The 21072-nt window shown below is 49.2% G+C and overlaps 1 protein-coding gene across 6 annotated transcripts in view; it reads left to right on the forward strand.

Annotated features, from left to right (window-relative positions):
* Nucleotides 1-297: 297 nt before the first annotated feature.
* YJU2B (YJU2 splicing factor homolog B) overlaps nucleotides 298-21072 on the forward strand; it is a 32501-nt gene continuing 11726 nt past the window's right edge. Inside the window, exons 1-2 of one of the 6 annotated variants that reach the window (XM_054464230.2) lie at nucleotides 298-626; nucleotides 721-831. The gene's annotated coding sequence lies outside the window, so the exon portion shown is untranslated. Of the gene's footprint in view, nucleotides 627-720; nucleotides 832-17541; nucleotides 18710-21072 lie in introns of those variants that run through there. The other 5 variants (XM_054464228.2, XM_054464227.2, XM_054464229.2 and 2 more) reach the window with 5 other exon arrangements.

Genomic DNA, 21072 nt, shown 5'->3' on the forward strand with positions numbered 1-21072 from the left:
ATTGACTCAGAGGTCTCCACCGGCGCTTAATCATGGCCGAGATCTTCCTGCTTCTGCCTGTCCTTCGGTAGACACGCGCTACCAGTCAGCTTCTGTCCATCGAGGAAGGGAACTAACTAACAACAAAGAACGATTAAGAGAAGGTTGGCCCAGTGAAAGCAAGGGGACATTGAAGAGCAAGTAAAGGTGTGGCCATGTTCTGGCCCCGTCCCACCCCGGTCGCCCTGACAACAGCGCCGGCGTCCGGGCTGAGCTTCGGGCTCACAGCCAGCCTCCCACAGGCCACCGCGCGCGCTCACTTGCGCATGCGCCTCGGAGCTGGCGTCAACCAGCGAAGGCTGAACCCGCCTCTGGGATCCTCGCCGAGCTGGGAGTTAGGATCCGAGGGGACCAAGAGGGATAAGAAAACTTCTCTGGGTGCCCACTTGGTACTGAGCGCCCTTGGGAGGGCTCTGGAGAAGACCATCGCCTTCCAGGGTAGCTCCCTCCCTCAAAGGTTTGAGATCATGGTCCAGTTCTCGGGTCTCCCAGCCTCAGTTTCCCCATTTGTAGGAAAGGAGTTCACAGCCTCTATCTCAGAGGAGGCTTTGAGGATTCAGAGAACTCAGAAGAGGGTAGGCTTTGTGGTGAGCGCTGGGTAGGACTTCGGGGTGGGAGTGGTGGGCTGAAGAGTCCCCGACAACAGCCCGAGGAAGTATTATTATTGTTCTTATTTTACAGGGAAGGAAACTGAGGTCCAGAAAAGTTATGACTCGCCCCAAGGGGATTTCCTGGCAGGACGTGAAGGGGAAGGGGCCCACCGTGGAGTAACCCTCACTGGAGAATCCAGAGGTGGGATGAGCCTTGTACCTATCTCAGCAGAGGGAGTAGGATAATATTTAAATATTAAGGGTGGGGAGAAGGAATGAAGGCAAGAAATAAAATGCCCAAAATTCCCCAAACGCCATCCGGACCATAAAAGTGATGGCGATAGTGTTGGACTTAGGAGCTCAAAGATGCTAACCTTGACAGGCCTGGTGGCCCAAGTCTAGTCGCAGCTACTTGGAAGGCTGAGGCGGGAGGATCGCTTTAGCCCAGGAGTGCCGATCCCTCCTGGGCAACATAGTGAGATCCTTGTCTTCTTAAAAAAAAAAAAAAAAGTGCATACTTTCTTTTTTTTTTTTTTTTTTTTTGAGACAGAGTCTCACTCTGTTGCCCAGGCTGGAGTACAGTGGCATGATCTCAGCTCACTGCAACCTCTGCCTTCCGGGTTCAAGCAGCCCTCCTGCCTTAGCCTCCCAGTAGCTGGGACTACAGGCATGTGCCACCACACTCAGCTAATTTCTGTATTTTTAGTAGAGACCGGGTTTCACCGTGTTGGCCAGGCTGGTCTCAAACTCCTGACCTCAAGTGATCCACCTGCGTCTTCCTCCCAAAGTGCTGGGATTACAGGCATGAGCAACTGCACCTGGCCTAAAAACTGCATACCTTTTGAAATTTTTTTTTTTTTGAGACGGGGTCTTGCTCTGTTGCCCAGGCTGGAGTGCAGTGGCACGATCTCGGCTCACTGCAAGCTCCGCCTCCCGGGTTCACACCATTCTCCTGCCTCAGCCTCCCAAGTAGCTGGGAGTACAGGCGCCCGCCACCTCGCCCAGCTAATTTTTTGTATATTTAGTACAGACGGGGTTTCACAGTGTTAGCCAGGATAGTCTTGATCTCCTGACCTCGTGATCTGCCAGTCTCAGCCTCCCAAAGTGCTGGGATTACAGGCATGAGCCACCACGCCTGGCCTTGCTGGAAAATTCTTAAGCCCACCTGGCATCTCCATCTTAGTCAAATGGCCCACCAACTTCCTGTTCAAACTGAGCTCCTATTTTGATTTCTGAGTTTGTTAACCTTGGCACTACTGGCATTTGGGGCCGGATCATTCTTAGTAGTGCAAAGGCTGTCCTGTGCACTGTAAGAAGTTGAGCAGCATATCCAACCTCTACTCATTAGACACCACGGCCAGGCACGGTGGCTGACGCCTGTAATCCCAGCACTTTGGGAGGCCGAGGCGGGCAGATCATCTGAGGTCAGGAGTTCAAGACCAGCCTGACCAACATGGAGAAACCCTGTCTCTACTAAAAATACAAAATTAGCTGGGCGTGGTGGCACATGCCTCTAATCCCAGCTACTCGGGAGGCTGAAGCAGGAGAATCGCTTGAACCCAGGAGGCAGAGGTTGTAGTGAGCCGAGATCGTGCCATTGCACTCCAACCTGGGCAACAAGAGTGAAACTCCGTCTCAAAAAAACAAAAAACGAACATTAGACGCCATGAACACTCCCTCCCAACCCAATTTGTCACAACCAAAAATGTCTCCAGACATTGCCCCTGAAGGGGTGAAGATGGCTCCTGTTGAGAAACACTGGCCGTGAGCCAAGATTTAAAAGAGAGAAATCTGTTTTCACTAAATAGATTTGAATTCTTTATTTTATTTTATTGTTTTTGTTTCATTTTATTTTGGGAGGCAGGATCTCACTCTGTCCCCCAGGCTGTAGTGGTGCAATCATGACTCGCATGACTCACTGTAGCCTCCAACTCCTGAGCTCAAGGGATCCTCCCACTTCAGCCTCCCTAGTAGCTGGGACTATAGGCATGCACCACCCTGCTTGGCTAATTTTTGTATCTTTTATAGAGACAGAGTCTCACTATGTTGCCCAGGCTAGTCTCAAACTCTTGGCCTCAAGAGACCCTCTCACCTCAGTCTCCCAAACTGTTGAGATTACAGGTGTGAGCCAGCAAGCCTGGTCTTGAATTCTTTAACCATTGTTCTCTACCAGAAAGTATACACTATATTAATTCTCTCACTGTAGATATTCTTTTTTTTTTTTTTTTTTTTTTTTTTTGAGATGGAGTCTCGTTCTGTCACCCAGACTGGAGTGCAATGGCACGATCTTCACTCACTGCAACCTCTGCCACCGGGTTCAAGTGATTCTCCTGCCTCACCCTCCCAAGTAGCTGGGATTACAGAGACGCACCACCACGTCTGGCTATTTTTGTATTTTTAGTAGAGACAGAGTTTCACCATGTTGGCCAGGCTGGTCTTGAACTCCTGGCCTCAAGTGATCCGCCCACCTCAGCCTCCCAAAGTGCTGGGATTACAGGCGTGAGCCACCGTGCCCGGCCCTTTTTTTGTTTGTTTTAAGACAGGTTCTCACTCTACCACCCAGCCTGGAGTGCAGTGCTGCAAACATAGCTCACTGCAGCCTCAACCTCCTGGGCTCAAAGGGTCCTCTCACCTCAGCCTCCCAGGTAGCTGGGATTACAGGTGTGCTCCACCATGCACAGCTATTTGGTTTTTGGTTTTAGTTTTGGTTCTTTTTTGCAGAAGTGAGGCCTTGCTTTGTTGCCCAGGCTGGTCTCAAACTCCCTGGGGCTCAAGTGATCCTCCCACCTCAGCCTCCCAAAGTGCTGGGATGGGCATAAGCTTCTGCACCCGGCCAAGATTCTTAAAATAGCCAGATTTTCTGGAAACTGGTTGACCCAGTTGGATTATATGAAACACAATGGATGATTGTAATCAACAGTTCAACTGAGTGGAACTAGCCCTGGCCAAGAATCAGGAGACCTCAGCAGGGCACAGTGGCTCATGCCTGTAATCCCAGCACTTTGGGAGGCCTAGGTGGGTGGATCACCTGGGGTCAGGAGTTCAAGACCAGCCTGGCCAACATGGTGAAACCCCATCTCTACTAAAAATACAAAAAATTAGTCGGGCATGGTGGTGGGCACCTGTAGTCCCAGCTACTCCCAGCTGAGGCAGGAGAATCGCTTGAACCTGGGAGGCAGAGGTTGCAGTGAGCCGAGATCGCGCCACTGCACTCCAGCCTGGAAGACAGAGCAAGACTGTCTCAAAAAATCAGGAGACTGGGCCAGGCATGGTGGCTTATGCCTGTAATTCCCAGCACTTTGGGAGGCTGAGGCAGGTGGATCACGACGTCAAGAGATCGAGACCATCCTGGCTAACATGGTGAAACCCCATCACTACTAAAAAAACAAAAAATTAGCTGGGCATGGTGGTGGGCGCCTGTAGTTCCAGCTACTCGGGAGGCTGAGGCAGGAGAATAGCGTGAACCCGGGAGGCAGCGGTTGCAGTGAGCTGAGATCGCACCACTGCACTCCAGCCTGGGTGACAGAGCGAGACTCCGTCTCAAAAAAAAAAAAAAAAAAAAAAAATCAGGAGACTTGAGTCTGTTCCCAGTTCTGCCATTACAAGCTCTGTGACATTATGACTTAACTTTTCCCTGGTCTTGTTCTCCCCTCTGTCAAATGAGGATGTTGAGGTGATTTCTTTTTTTTTTTTTTTTTTTTTTTTTTTGAGTCAGAGTCTCACTCTGTCACCCAGGCTGGAGCACAGCGGCACGATCTCGGCTCACTGCAAGCTCCGCCTCCCGGGTTCACGCCATTCTCCTGCCTTAGCCTCCCGAGTAGCTGGAACTACAGGCAGCCGCCACCACGCCCAGCTAATTTTTTTGTATTTTCAGTAGAGACAGGGTTTCACCGTGTTAGCCAGGATGATCTTGATCTCCTAACCTCGTGATCCGCCTGCCTGGGCCTCCCAAAGTGCTGGGATTACAGGCGTGAGCCACCACGCCCGGCTGAGGTGATTTCTAAGGACTTATAAACACCCAGATTCTGACAGGATGCTCCCTCCCCGTCCCCCACCAGAAGTTATTTAAGCCGCCCAGCTGCCCCAATGTCCTGTCTTTTTTTTTTTCTCCAGCCCCCAGCCGGGTCCCCTAAACACATCTTTTGGAGTCACCTCTTCCAAGCTGTTGTTACCACTCAGACAAACTCATTATTATTCCTGATGCTAACGAGAAAATTCTGGTGGTGAACACAGCAGTGGCAGGGGCTCCTTTGTGGGAAATTATGGTGTTTAAGCACAAGACACCCTGGGGTTTGCCTGAAGAAAAATAAAATTTAAAACTGGCCTCTTGCGGCCAGGCGCAGTGGCTCACGCCTGTAATCCCAGCACTTTGGGAGGCCAAGGCGGGCGGATCATGAGGTCAGGAGATCGAGACCGTCGTGGCTAACATGGTGAAACCCCGTCTCTACTAAAAATACAGAAAATTAGCCGGGCGAGGTGGCGGGCACCTGTAGTCCCAGCTACTTGGGAGGCTGAGGCAGGAGAATGGCGTGAACCCGGGAGGCGGAGCTTGCAATGAGCTGAGATCATGCCACTGCACTCCAGCCTGGGTGACAGAGCGAGACTCCGTCTCAAAAAAGAAAAAAAATGGCCTCTTGCTCCATGATGTGGTGTGTATTTTAGGAATATCCCAAGTATGGAATATAGGAATATCCAAGTAAATTATAGGCTATACCAATATCATTAGTTCTTCTGACCTGGCTAATATGCATACAAAAAGCCATAGCTCCTCCCTTTAATTTTCTAGAGCATCCACCTGCTTTTCTTTTTTTTTTTGTGATGGAGTTTCACTCTGTCGCTCAGGCTGGAGTGCAGTGGCACAATCTCGGCTCACTGCAGCCTCCGTCTCCCAGGTTCAAGCGATTCTCCTGCCTCAACCTCCCAAGTAGCTGGGATTACAGGCACCTGCCACCAAGCCCGGCTAATTTTTGTATTTTTTAGTAGAGACAGGGTTTCACCATGTTGGCCAGGCTGGTCTTGAACTCTGGACCTCAAGTGATCCACCTGCCTTGGCCTCCCAAAGTGCTGGGATCATAGGCGTGAGCCACCATGCCCAGCCTAATTTTATTTATTTATATTCTAAGTACTTACCCAAATACTCCCTCATTCATTTATTGATTCATTCATTCAGTGTATTTACTGAGTGCTACTACATAGCTCTAAATGTTGGGGATGCAGTAATAAACAAAATAGGCAGTCTTTGCTCTTTTTTTCCATTGTTTTAAGAGACAGGGTCTTGGCCAGGCGTGGTGGCTCATGCCTGTAGTCCCAGCACTTTGGGAGGCCAAGGCAGGTGGATCACCTGAGGTCAGGAGTTCGAGACCAGCCTGGCCAACATGGCGAAATCCCGTCTCTACTAAAAATACAAAAATTAGCCAGGTGGTGGGCACCTGTAATCCTAGCTACTCGGGAGGCTGAGGCGGGAGAATTGCTTGAACCCGGGAGGTGGAGGTTGCAGTGAGCTGAGATTGCGCCACTGCACTCCAGCCTGAGCAACACAGCAAGACTCCTCAAAAAAAAAAGAGAGAGAGGGTCTCACTCTGTCACCCATGCTGGAGTGCAGTGGCACAGTCATAGCTCACTGCAGCCTCGAACTCCAGGGCTCAAGTGATGCTCCTGCCTCAATCTTCACAGTATCTGTGACTACAAGCACATGACAACACCCAGCCTAGTTTTTAAACTCTTTTTATAGAGAGAGCATCTCACTGTGTTTCACAGGCTGGTCTTGAACCCCTGGGCTCAAGGGATCCTCCCACTGCAGCCTCTCAAAAATGCTGGGATTACAGGCATGATCCACCATGCCTGGCCACTTCTTTGCTCTCTTCAGCTTTTGTTCTTCAGTGTCTTCAGTTTGGATGGTACTGGTCAGACCATTTTCTAGGAGGAGAATCCCAATTCTTCAAGTTCCTGCTCTTCCCTGGTAGTTCATAGAAACTTCTGGCCCTTTGTCCCAATCCAGCAACTGCACAGTACATAGAAAAGCAAGTAGGGCCAGGCGCAGTGGCTCACACCTGTAATCCCAGCACTTTGGGAGGCCGAGGCAGGTGGATCACAAGGTCAGGAGTTCAAGACCAGCCTGAGCAACATGGCAAAATCCCATCTCTACTAAAGATACAAAAATTAGCTGGGTGTGGTGATGCACACCTGTAATCCCAGCTACTCAGGAGGCTGAGGCAGGAGAATCGCTTGAACCCGGGAAGTGGAGATTGCAGTGAGTCGAGATCACGCCACTGCACTCCAGCCTGGGTAACAGAGCGAGACTCCGTCTCAAAAAAAAGCAGGTGGATGCTGGCGGGACATGGTGGCTTACACCTGTAATCCCAGCACTTTGAGAGGCCGAGGCAGGCAGATCACCTGAGGTCAGGAGTTCGAGACCAGCCTGGCCAACATGGGGAAACCCCGTCTCTACTAAAAATACAAAAATTAGCCAGGCATGGCAGTGAGCACCTGTAATCCCAGCTACTCAGGAGGCTGAGGCAGGGGAATCGCTGGAACCCCGGAGGTGGCGGTTGTAGTGAGCTGAGATCGTGCCACTGCACTCCAGCCTGAGCGACAGAGCAAGACTCCATCTCAAAAACTAAATAAATAAATTTAAGTAGCCACATGTAGCTGGTTAGTCTCCTATTGGATAGTTCTAGACCATACTCCATGCCCTTGGGAAATAATATCAATGAGACAGTTTACCAAAGGTAAATAAGCTTCAGGAATGCAAACAAAGTGCTGCTAGCTCTTTGTATGGATGAATCTATCAGAATGATCACTCTTCTGGCCTTCCCTGCTTCGAAACAGGCCATCTGCCCCTTGGTGTTGAGTATCCCAGTAGCCATTTTGTTCTAGACCAAGCTGGACACACTGATTCTTGTGATTCAAATGTTCCTCCTCAACTGAAAAGGCTCAGGGTGTCTTTTGGACTGTCCCTCAAAACCTAGCTTTCCACTAATTAGTGAAGCATGACTTTTCCATGCCATGTCTGTTCTGGGAAGTTTCCTCTTCATCGTGGCCTTGGGCCCCAGGGAAATTTCAGTGGATAAGCAGAAGAAGTGGAAAAGGGGATGAAAAGTGAGGTGGGATGACATCATCCATCATTATGACATCATCACAGCTATAACATCATTGCCGTCATAGATCGTCACTGTTATGGATTGATTTTCTTCTGATTCTTGGTATCTATTTCTTCACATGTGTTTAAAACTCTTTTGACTGACTGCTTACCTAACAGAAGTTTCTTTGTTAAGTTCCCTTGCCAGATAAAAAAAAATAAGGCTGGGTGCGGTGGCTCACACCTATAATCCTAGCACTTTGGGAGGCCAAGGCGGGCGGATCACTTGAGATCAGGAGTTCGAAACCAGCCTGGCCAACGTGGTGAAACCCCGTCTCTATTAAAAATACAAAAAAGCCGGGCGTGGTGGCTCACGCCTGTAATCCCAGCACTTTGGGAGGCCGAGGCGGGCAGATCACGAGGTCAGGAGATCGAGACCATCCTGGCTAACACGGTGAAACTTCATCTCTACTAAAAATACAAAAATTAGCCAGGCATGGTGGTGGGTGCCTATAATCCCAGCTACTCAGGAGGCTGAGGCAGGAGAATGGTGTGAACCCAGGAGTTGGAGCTTGCAGTGAGCCGAGATCGAGCCACTACTGCACTCCAGCCTAGACGACAGAGCGAGACTCCGTCTCAAAAAAAAAATTAGCTGTGCACCGTAGTGGGAACCTGTAATCCCAGCTACTTGGGAGGCTGAGACAGGAGAATTGGTTGAACCCGGGAGGCAGAGGTGGCAGTGAGCCGAGATTGCACCACTGCACTCCAGCCTGGCGAGAGCAAGACTCCATCTCTAAATAAATAAACAAACAAATGGATTTATGGTTATTTATATAAATCAGTTGCACTCAAATACCTATAGCTCTCCATTGTCTTTAATTTTTTTTAAGAGACAGGGTCTCTCTCTCACCCATACTGAAGTACCATGGTGCGATCATAGCTCACTGCAGCCTCAAACACCTGGGCTCAAGCAATCCTCCTGCCTCAGCCTCCCGAGTAGCTGGGACTACAGGTACATGCCACCACACCCAGTTGATATATTTTTATCTTAACTTTTTTACAGAGACAGGGTCTCCTTGTGTTGCCTAAGCTCATTGTCTTACTATTGCATTCTTTAATATGTTTTGATATTTGACCTCTAAGAGAGCTGTGTACATTCACATTAGCTGGAAACTCTAATTCTTTATTCCTTCGACTCTATGGATTTGGAAGCTCTAGCTATGGCAAACACTCCCTCGGTTTGTTAAAATGTGTGATTGTGGCTGGAACCCACCTGCCTGATAATGGCACCACTGGCCTTATTCCTGCCTTTGCGGGCCACAGAGATCCAACCCCTCTTCCCACGTGCCAGGCCTCCAGCTCCTTCTCCTCTCTAGGAACCCAAAGTTTGAGTCCAGTCCTGGCTTCTTTATCCTTCCAGTCACCAATTAGAGCTCAGAAAGCAGGTCAAATAAGTTAGAATTTTTTTTTTAAGTTCTGGGATACATGTGCAGAACGTGCAGGTTTGTTACATAGCTATACGTGTGCCGTGGTGGTTTGCTGCACCTATCAACCCGTCATCTAGGTTTTAAGCCCCACATGCATTAGGTATTTGTCCTAATGCTCTTCCTCCCCTTGGTCCCCATTCCCTGACAGGCCCCAGTGTGTGATGTTCCCCTCCCTGTGTCCATGTGTTCTCATTGTTCAACTCCCACTTAGGAGTGAGAACATGCGGTGTTTGGCTTCTGTATGTTTACTGCAGCACTATTTACAATAGCAAAGACTTAGAACCAACCCAAATGCCCATCAGTGATAGACTGGATTAAGAAAATGTGGCACATATATACCATGGACTACCATGCAGCCATAAAAAAATGAGTTCCGTCCTTTGCAGGGACATGCATGAAGCTGGAAGCCATCACTCTCAGCAAACTAACGTAAGTTAGAAATTTTACTTTATTTTTGTTTGAGACAGAATCTTGCTCTGTCACCCAGGCTGAGTACAGTGATGAGATCATGGCTCACTGCAGCCTCCACCTCCCAAGCTCAAGCAATCTTTCTGCCTCAGCCTCCTGAGTAGCTTGGACTACAGGCACGTGCCACTACGCCTGGCTAATTTTTTATTTTTTGTAGAGACGGGTCTGGCCATGTTGCCGAGGCTGGTCTTGACCTCCTGGCCTCAAGTGATCCTCCCTCTTTTGCCTCTCAAAGCACTGGGGTTACAGGCATGAACCACCATGCCCAGCCAGTTAGATGTTTTTTGTTTTTTTGTTTGTTTGTTTGTTTTTTATGAGATTGAGTCTCACACTGTCACCCAGGCTAGAGTGTAGTGGCGCAATCTTGGCTCACTGCAACCTCTGCCTCCCGGGTTCAAGCAATTCTCCTGCCTCAGCCTCCCGAATAGCTGGGATTACACGCATGTGCCACCACGCCCAGCTAATTTTTGTATTTTTAGTGGAGATGGGGTTTCACCATATTGGTCAGGCTGGTCTTGAACTCCTGACCTCGCGATCTGCCTCCTTTGGGCTCCCAAAGTGCTGGGATTACAGGCGTGCGCCACCGCACCCGGCCTTAGACATTTTTATATTTGATTTGTGGCTGTGATCAAGCCATTTGGGATGTCTGCCTAGCCCTACCCTCTTTATATGAGCACATCCAACACCTCAATTGCAGCCCTGCGCATAGGATTCAGCTAAGCCACACCCAGATTCCTGACCCAAAGAAACAGTGAGATAATAAATGTTTTAGGCCTCTATACTTTGGGGTAATTTGTTACGCAACCAGAGATAAGTAATATATTGTCAAAACCAGGTAGGCTTTAATTAGTCTTTCCAGATGTCTGTTTCTTTCTTTGTGCTGGCTGGAGGCCTTTGGCTCTTATAGATTTCTTTTTTTTTTTTTTTTTTTTTGAGATGGAGTTTCGCTCTTGTTGCCCAAGCTGCAGTGCAATGGCATGATCTCAGATGACTGCAACCTCTGCCTCCTGGGTTCAAGTGATTCTCCTGCCTCAGCCTCCTGAGTAGCTGGGATTACAGGTGCACACCACCATGCCTGGCTAATTTTTGTATTTTTAGTAGAGATGGGGTTTCACCGTGTTGGTCAGGCTGATCTCAAACCCCTGACCTCATGATCCGCCCACCTCAGCCTCCCAAAGTGCTGGGATTACAGGCGTGAGCCACATGCCTGGCCAGAAATTTTTTTTTAAGAGATGGGGTCTTACTATGATGCCCAGGCTGGAGTGGTGGGAGGATGACTTGAGCACAAGAGCTCAAGAGTAGCCTGGGCAACATAGGAAGACCTCATTTCTACAAATTAAAAAAAATATATAGTGGCCAGGTGCGGTGGCTCACGCCTGTAATCCCAGCACTTTGGGAGGCCAAGGCGGGCGGATCACGAGGTCAGGAGATCGAGACCATCCTGGCTAATGCGGTGAAACCCCGTCTCTACTAAAAATACAAAAAATTAGCCAGGCGTAGTGGCGGGTTCCTGTAGTCCCAGCTACTCGGGAGGCTGAGGCAGGAGAATGGCGTGAACCTGGGAGGCGGAGCTTGCAGTGAGCCAAGATTGCGCCACTGCACTCCAGCCTGGGCGACAGAGCGAGACTCCGTCTCAAAAAAACAAAAAATAGCTAGGCATGGTGCCTGTGGTCCCAGCTACTCAAAAAGCTGAGGTGTGAGGATGGCTTGAACCTGGGAGTTCAAGGCTGCAGTGAGTTGTGATTGCACTACTGCACTTCAGCCTGGGTGACAGTGGAGACCCTGTCTCAAAAAAAAAAAAAGAAGGATATTGGAAGGCCTTATAAGCTGCCTCAGAACCAAGGACTTCCTAACTTTCTCTTGTTTCTCCCCATCTCCCAAGCACAGGGAGGGGCTCTCTTTGGAAGTTCCCTTATTTGACTGATGAAAACTTCTTCCAAAAGAAATGCAGTTGTCTTAAGATGACTCCTCAATAATCTCATCAAATATCCAGGAAATATTAGCCATTGGCAAAGAGAAAAGACTAAAAATTGTCATCCTGTCCAAACAGACTTCATCTACTCTTCTGTGGGCAGCTTGGAGAGATTACATGGGAGACTTTATCTACGTAATAAGACGGCCTTTGTTCACAATGAAGTTCTGCCCCTCACCTTTCTGTCATCTCCCCCAGAGCTCAGAGGAACTTTGTCCCAGGCCATTGTCTGTTCATTGGGCTTTGTCAATTCCCCTGAACATCATTCATTTCCCCTCAAAACTGCCTACATTCCCCATTTCTCTCTCCCCTAGGAAGACAGTATTTAACTCACAACCATCTGGCCCTTCTTTGAGTCTCACTTTTTTTTTTTTTTTTTTTTGAGACGGAGTCTCATGCTGTCACCAGGGCTGGAGTGCAGTGGTGCAATCTCGGCTCACTGCGACCTCCACCTCCCGGGTTCAAGCGATTTTCCTGCCCCAGCCTCCCAAGTAGCTGGGATTACGAGTCTCACATTTTATATGGCTCCCATGCTTATGCATGTTCATAAATGTCTGTGTCCTTTCTCTTGTTAATTTGTCTATTGTCAGTTCATTTCAGTGAAACTTCAGAAGGTGAAAGGAAAGGTTTCCCTTTGCCCTACGCCTTCTCCCTGTATCAATTCCTTTGGCCCCACCAGAACTGGCCTACATTTGGTATCTTTATAGAACAGCCTCTTTGTATCCCAGGCTGATGTTCAGGCTCCATCACTTGCCCTGTGCATTAAGTAGTAACAGTGAGACTCTACACGCCAAGGCTTCTCATTCTCCCCTCTCTGCAAAGTACTGCTCCCAAGATGACATTCTGTACCTTTTCAGTCACTAACTCTTGGTTCAGGTACAAGACAAGGGCTCAAGCAAAATCCAGATGGACTGAGTGAGATTATTGGGGTGAAATGCAGTTCCCTCTCATTACTGGAGATCCGCGAGCACGCCTCCCTACTGCACACCCCCCACCTGACTCATTCCGCCTCATCCAGGTCAGAGGTCCCTCCTTACAGGGGTTCTTACAGAACCCAACTGAGGTCTGCTCACCCAGCACAGTAAAACCAGATACCCACACTAAGGTCTTTGCGGTGATAGAAAGGAAGGTGTTTATTGCAGGGCGCCATGCAAGGAGAATCAGGGCAGCTCATGCTTAAGACCTGAAATCACCAATGGCTTGCAGGTGGGGGTTTTTTAAGGCAGGTGTAAATTTCAGTAAAGCAGAAGCTACAAGCAAAATCATAAATCAATGCATGGAGATTACACATTGGTTTCCACTTAAAAAGACAGGATATCTTAAAGTGGGGGCTGACAGGTCATAGATAGATTTAAACATCTTCTAGGCAGGGCACGGTGGCTCACGCCTGTAATCCTAACACTTTGGGAGGCCAAGATGGGAGGATCACCTGAAGTCAGGAGTTCGAGACCAGCCTGGCCAACATGACGAAGCCCTGTCTCTACTAAAAATAAAAAAAATATCCGGATGTGGTGGCACATGCCTGTGATCCTCGCTACTCGGGAGGCTGAGGCAGGAGAATCGCTTGAACCTGGGAGGTTGAGGTTGCAGTGAGCCAAGATCATGCCACTGCACTCCAGCCTGGGCGAGAGCAAGACTCAGTCTCAGGAAAAAAAAGAAAAAGAAAAAGAAAAAAAATAGAAAGGCTGGGCGCGGTGGCTCACGCCTGTAATCCCAACACTTTGGGAGGCCAAGGCGGGTGGATCACGAGGTCAGGAGTTCAAGACCAGCCTGGCCAGCATAGTGAAACCTCGTCTCTACTAAAGATACAAAAATTAGCTGGGCATGGTGGCAGGTGCCTGTAATCCCAGCTACTCAGGAAGCTGAGGCAGGAGAATCACTTGAACCCGGGAGGTGAAGGTTGCAGTGAGCCGAGATCGTGCCACAGGACTCCAGCTTGGGCAACAGAGTGAGACTTAGTCTCAAAAAAAAAAAAGAAAAGAAAAAGATTTAAAAATCTTCTGATTTGCAATGGATTAAGGAAGAGAAGCTTTGTTTAAAAATTTTGAGTCAGTAGAAACATGTCAACTGGTTAGAGGAAGTAACTTTCTCCAAGCCCCTCAGGAGGAAACTTGGAACAAAAGGGACATAAAGTTTAGTCTTCACTTCCCCCTTATCTGGGGTTTCCAAGACTATGAAAGACAATTCAGGGACATATGTTAAGATGTTATCTTTAATTTCTATAAGGAAACCAAACATCTCTGGGACTCTAACTTCCTTAGCTTTTGTTTTAGGTCATTATGACTTTTTTGTTTAACAAGTTACTTATTTACTTCTCAAGACTAGCTAGGGGCCTGGAATTTCCCTTGAAGGAACTCAGAAATTTCCTTTGTTTCAATGCTTGGGGTCCCGTAAAAAAGGGGATCACTGCTCTGTCTCAGGGTCTTACTGACCCTCACTCCGGCCCATTCCCAAACACCCTACCCTCGTCAAAGATTTCTCTGGGGTTAGGCCGGGCGCGGTGGCTCACGCCTGTAATCCCAGGACTTTGGGAGGCCGAAGCAGGCGGATCATGAGGTCAGGAGATGGAGACCATCTTGGCTAACATGGTGAAACCCCATTTCTACTAAAAATACAAAAAATTAGCCGGGTGCAGTGGCGGGCGCCTGTAGTCCCAGTTACTCGGGAGTCTGAGGCAGGAGAATGGCATGAACCCGGGAGGCAGAGCTTGCAGTGAGCCGAGATCATGCCACTGCACTCCGGCCTGGGCGACAGAGCAAGACTCCATCTCAAAAAAAAAAGATTTCTCTGGGGTCTCATGGTCTTTAAGTCAAATGCATACAACCCAAAACAGTATAGCTCAGAGGACAAGGGAACAAGGTTTAGCGTGAGCAGCTATAGGTCAGCTCCTCCACCCCTCACTAACTGTGCGACTTAACCTCTCTGGGCCTGTCTCATCATCTGTAAAACAGAAATGATGAAAAGTATCTACCTTCTAGGGGCATTCTATGAGCTTATGCATGTGTGAGTACCAAGCATTGCTTAGTGTTGCCTAGTGGGTAGTGAGCACTCAGTATGCAGCACCATGACTACATAAGAATTCACTTGTTACTAGAGCCCGGCTTTAGAACAGAGATGGAACCTGGGCACTGAACAATATAGCATGGGGAGGCCGGGCGCAGTGGCTCATGCCTGTAATCCCAGCACTTTGGGAGGCCGAGGTGGGCAGATCACCTGAGGTCGGGAATTCAAGACCAGCCTGGCCAACATGGAGAAACCCCGTCTCTACTAAAAATACTAGCTAGGTGTGGTGGCGCATGCCTGTAATCCCAGGGCTGAGGCAGGAGAATTGCTTGAACCCGGAAGGAAGGTGGAGGTTGCAGTTAGCCAAGATCGCGCCTTTGCACTCCAGCCTGAGCAACAAGAGCAAAACTACATATATATATATGTATGTATATATATGTGTGTATATATGTGTATGTATATGTGTATATATGTGTATATATATACGTGTATATATGTGTGTATATATATGTGTATATATATGTGTGTGTGTATATATATATATATATCAGGAGGAATAGTAGTAATATTGTCATCACTTCTCACCCTGTCTTTGATAAATTGCCAATTGAAGTGTCTGCTTCATCACTGAGAAAAGGGTGTGTTCTTTCCTCTCTGAATCCCTAGGACCTGACATATAGCAGGTGTCCAATGAACAGCTTAGCTGTTGAATGAACAAATAGATTCTGTTAGGCCCTACAAGGCATAAAAGCAAATTCAGTCTGGGCGCAGTGGCTCATGCCTGTAATCCCAGCACTTTGGGAGGCCGAGGCGGGCAGATCACCTGAGGTCAGGAGTTCGAGACCAGCCTGGCCAACATGGTGAAACTCCGTCTCTATTAAAAATACAAAAATTAGCCAGGCATGATGGCGGGCACCTGTAGTCCCAGCTATTTGGGAGGCTGAAGCAGGAGAATCACTTGAACCTGGGAGGCAGAGGGTGTAGTGAGCCGAGACCACACCACTGCACTCCAGCCTGAGTGACAGTGAGACTCCATCTCAAAAAAAAAAGTAAATTCAAAAGCCATTCACCTGTGCAGAAGGCAGGGCCAGGCTAATCTGAAGGCTCTAAGAGAAGTATCCACCCACTTCTGTAAAAGGCCAGATGGTAAATCTTTTAGACTCTTTGGGCTCTCTCTTCCTCTGTGGCAACCATTGAATTCAGCCCTGTTGCAGACATAGACAATAGATAAATGAATGGGCCTGGCTCTTGTAGGTAGGTGAAAAATGGCTTCCTTTCACCTTTGTAGGTTCTTTGGCTGGGCTACGAATTAAATTGACATGTAAACAGACAGGGCAAAAGCCATATTTAATTTGTACCTATGCAGGGGAGTCCCACAAAATACGAGACTCCAAAAAGGATCAGACAGGCTGGGCCCAGTGGCTCATGCCTGTAATCCAGGCACTTTGGAAGGCCGAGGCAGGCGGATCACCTGAGGTTGGGACGTCCAGACCAGTCTGGCCAACATGGTGAAACCCTGTCTCTACTAAAAATACAAAAAAATAGCCGGGCGTGGTGGCAGGTGCCTGTAATCCCAGCTACTCGGGAAGCTGAGGCAGCAGAATCACTTGAACCTGGGAGGTGGAGAGTGCAGTGAGCTGAGATCACGCCATTGCACTCCAGCCTGGACAACAGAGCGAGACTCCCTCTCAAAAAAAAAAAGTATCCAAGAAAAGAATAGGGGTTTGGCGCTTCTGGGAGGGTGGTGGTAACACAAGTTATGGGAGGGTAGGGGGAGAAATTGTATGGTGAAGAAAGTCTGTCTTGTTAAGCAAATAAAAAGTCTTGCAGGTAATAAAAGTTGTCTCAGAGGAGCCCTCAGAACACATGATTGGGAATGGTTTCACTCTTCCCTAGTTAATAAGATTGTAGGAAAGCATTCTTTTCTGTCTTTAGGCAGATAAGAGAAATTCAGAGAAAACCTCTCCTTCCCTGCATTTGCTGTTCCCCCAAGTGCCCTTATTTTGAAGCAATCAGCAGATCAAAGCGCATATCCCTGTGTTCCAATGAAATTTTATTTATGTACGCTGAAATCTGAATTTTTTATTTTCATAAGTCATAAAATAGTTTTCCCACCACCTATTTAAAAATGCAAAAACAGAGCAGTGGTTCACACCTGTAATCCCAGCACTTTGGGAGGCAGGAGGATTGCTTGGGCCCAGAGTTCGAGACTAGCCAGGGCAACATAGTAAGACTTTGCCCGTGCAAATAATTTTTCTTGAGACGGAGTCTTGCTGTTGTTGCCCAGGCCGGAGTGCAGTGGCGCGATCTCGGCTCTTTGCAACCTCTGCCTCCCGGGTTCAAGCGATTCTTTTGCCTCTGCCTCCCGAGTAGCTGGGATTACAGGGGCCCGCCACCACACCTGGCTAATTTTCGTCTTTTTTTAGTAGAGACGGGGTTTCACCATTTTGGCCAGACTAGTCTTGAACTCCTGACCTCAACTGATCCGCCTGCCTCGGCCTCTCAAAGTGCTGGGATTACAGGCGTAAGCCACCACGCTCGGCCGCAAATAATTTTAAAAATTAGCCGGGCGCGGTGGCTCGCGCCTGTAGTCCCAGTTACTTGGGAGACTGAAGTAGGAGGATCGCTTGAACCCAGGAGTTCGAGGCTGCAGTGAGCTATGATTGCGCCACTGCACTCTAGCCTGGGCAACAGAGAGAGACCCTGTCTCAAAAATAAAAAATAAACTGGAAAAGTAATTCTTAGCTCACTAGCCGTTCAAAAACACGGGCATAGTGTGCCTCGGCCCGCGTACTGCAGTTTCCTCACCCTCGCTGACCGGCTGCAGCGCGCAGGACGGCACGCCTGGGAGGGCGGTGCCAGGAGGCGGGCCTCGGATTGGGCCTCACGTAGTGGGCTGGACAGAGGATGGAGCCTCTTGGCGTAAGCGCGGTTGGGCAGGGCATTCCTGGATTGGCCCACTACGGCGTCGCGAACGCTTGGCGTATCGTCATTCAACCAATCAGCGTGGAGCTGTTGCCTCGCCCCGCCTCACGCCGGCGCCCGGGGGGCACGAAGAGGGCGCCCAGCTTCACGGCGCTGTGAGCGCGCACTTCCGGGCACGGTCAGGGCGTGACGTCGGGAGGAGGGCAGGTAAGTGCCGGCGGGCGGATGAGCGGGGAGGGCTGGGGGTCCGGCAGCCGCCTCACCCTGGCCTCGGAGCCGCCTGGCGTGCCCCTCCGCGTCGGGGGACGCGGAGCTGAGGACCCGATTTAGATGCCCGGAGCCGGCCCAGGTCCCAGTCAGGACCAAAGTCCCTGAGGCCCCAGCTGAGACTCCTGACCCAAGTGCCCGGGAGCCTGCCCCATCCTAGCCCGGATCCATATTATGCCTGAAGGGCCCTGGGTTTTTGCATCGGGAAAATGGGACCAATAAGTCCCTACCTCACCAGGGTTTTTAAAAATGATTCTTGTAAAACCGTGAGCAGGAGAAATGACTAAACTGCCAACGTTTAACTCGGCGTCAGGCGCTGTCCTGAATGCCTTAACCAGCCATTTTTACACATAAGGAAAATGAGGCTTAGAGAGAGAAAACAATTTGCCCCAAGTCAAGCAGATAGGGAGCAGCAGGGTGGAGCTCCGAGTCCAAGCTGTAAGCCCACAGGGTCGGTAATTACTTTTGCACCAAGGACCGGCGATATCTACACGCCCACCCGATAACCCCGTCTGCCATTTACTGGGGTAACAAAACCATCTTAAGACACACACACCCTCAAGCTCCTGTAAACGGAGTATTTGCTCTTTGCAGGCTCTTCCCGTGTGTTAGTTGATTCACAGCATCCCCAGAAAGTCAGTCTTGTCATGATTCGCCCTTTACCGATGACAAAATACAAGCCCAGGGAAACGCAGTCACTGACCAAGGTCACCCAGCTGATGAGGAGTGGAGCTGGCATTCAAGCCCAGGAAGCCGTGTCCCCTAACGCCTCAAGGGGCACTTAGCTATTTTGTTGGCAAAAGTATTTTTAGGTTGGAACGGACCTTGGAATAATCCAATCTAGGGGGCACACTTTATAGTTGGAGGATCCAAGACTAAGGTGAGGGTAGAACAGTTTATATCCGGGACTTTGCACCACTGCCTCACCACCTGACTACATCACCCCCACCCCATCAGAAGCTCTTCCATCAGCTTCTTTCCTTCTTTTTTTTTTTGTTGGAGACAGAATCTCACTCTTGTCACCTTGACTGGAGTGCAGTGGCACGATCTCGGTTCACTGCAACCTCCGCCTCCCAGGTTCAAGCGATTCTCCTGCCTCAGCCTCTCCAGTAACTGGGATTACAGGCGTACACCACCAGGCCCGGCCAATTTTTGTATTTTTAGTAGAGACAGGGTTTCACCATGTTGGCCAGGCTGGTCTTGAACTCCTGACCTCAAGTGATCCACCTGCCTCAGCCTCCCAGAGTGCTGGGATTACAGGCGTGAGCCACCGAGTCCAGCCCCCAAGAGTGGTTTTAAATTTTCTGGTGGTTGGGGAAAAATTAAAAGAATAATGCTTTGTGACAGATGACGATTATGTGAAATTCAAATTTCTGTGTCCATCAATAAAATTTATATTGGCATGCAGCTACGCCCGTTCATTTATATATTGTTTGGGGCTGATTTCTAGCTATGAAAGCAGAGTTGAGTTGTTGGGGCAGAGATAATCTGGCCTAAAAAGCTGGAAATACTCTCTGGCCCTTGACAGAGAAACTTTGCCAATCTCTGTTCTAGAATACCCTTCATTGCCTTGCAGAGTCTCTCTTTAGTGTAAACTAGAGCTTCCTTCTTTTTTTTTTTTCCGAGACGGAGTCTCGCTCTGTCTCCCAGGCCGGAGTGCAGTGGCACAATCTCTGCTCACTGCAAGCTCCGCCTGCCGGGTTCACACCATTCTCCTGCCTCAGCCTCCCAAGTAGCTGGGACTACAGGCGCCCGCCACCACGCCCAGCTAATTTTTTGTATTTTTTAGTAGAGACGGGGTTTCACTGTGTTTGCCAGGATGGTCTCGATCTCCTGACCTCATGATCCGCCCGCCTTGGCCTCCCAAAATGCTGGGATTACAGGAGTGAAGAACTTCCTTCTATATGACCTAAAAGCCTCCCTTCCAAACATGGGAGGGGGTCTCACCACCCCTAGTTTGAGGAGCCCCTGCATTCCCACCTGTGTCACCTGCACTGACTGTGACCCTTATGGAGCCTCATTCAGTTGTCTCAGTCATTTACCCAGTTGACATTTATCTTGGCCTTGCAATGTCCTAGGTGTTGGGGATATGGCATAGTGTGACCTGCCTGGGGAGACATAAACCGACACAGGGTGATATGATCAGAATTCCAGGAAACAAGTGACTATGGATTGGGTGGTCGGATGAGGTCGTTGTTTTTTTGTTTGTTTTTTTTTTTGAGACGGAGTCTCACTTTGTAGCCCAGGCTGGGGTGCAGTGGCGCCATCTTGGCTCACTGCAACCTCCGCCTCCCGGTTCAAGCCATTCTCCTGCCTCAGCTTCCCGAGTAGCTGGGATTACAAGCATGCACCAACATACTTGGCTAATTTTTGTATTTTTAGTAGAGATGGGGTTTCACCATGTTGGCCAGGCTGGTCTTGAACTCCTGACCTCAGGGGATCCACCTGCCTCAGCCTCCCAAACTGCTGGGATTACAGGTGTGAGCCACCGCACCTGGCCGGATGAGGTCTTTGATAGTTATGATATGTAGGTCAAGACCTGTCACAAGGGGCTGGGTGCAATGGCTTGCACCTGTGATCCCAGCACTTTGGGAGGCCCTAGGTGGGTGGATCACCTCAGGCCAGGAGTTCCAGACTGGCCTGGTCAACACAGTGAAACCCTGTCTCTACTAAAAATACAAAAAAATTAGCCAGGCTTGGTGGCGGGTACCTGTAATCTCAGCTACTCAGGAGACTGAGGCATGAGATCACTTAAACCCAGGAGGCAGAGATAGTGAGCCAAGATCATGCCACCCCACTGCAGCCTGGGTGATAGAGTGAGACTCCGTCTCAAAAAAAAAAAAAAAAAAATGAAAAAATGCCTGTAACAAAGAGCTTGCAAACCTGAGGAACAGCAGGTGCAGGCCAACTGCACTTGGCCTTTGAAGACAGCTAGGAAGCCAATGTGGCTGGAACAGAGTGAGCGAGAGATAGAGGGGTAAGAGTTGGGCTTGGAGAGGCAGGCAGGGGCCCCACAGGCCATGGGAAGGGGTTTGACTTGATTCTAAAAACAATATGAATCATGGGAGGGGTTTAGGCAGGAGAGTGACACGTTTGTTCATATTTTAAAAGATCCCAGCTGGGCACGGTGGCTCACACCTGTAATGCCAGCACTTTGGGAGGTTGAGGCGGGTGGATCACGAGGTAAAGAGATCAAGACCATCCTGGGCAACATGGTGAAACCCTGTCTCTACTAAAAATACA

Source organism: Pongo pygmaeus, chromosome 20, assembly GCF_028885625.2.
Source record: "Pongo pygmaeus isolate AG05252 chromosome 20, NHGRI_mPonPyg2-v2.0_pri, whole genome shotgun sequence".
Lineage (NCBI taxonomy): Eukaryota > Metazoa > Chordata > Mammalia > Primates > Hominidae > Pongo > Pongo pygmaeus.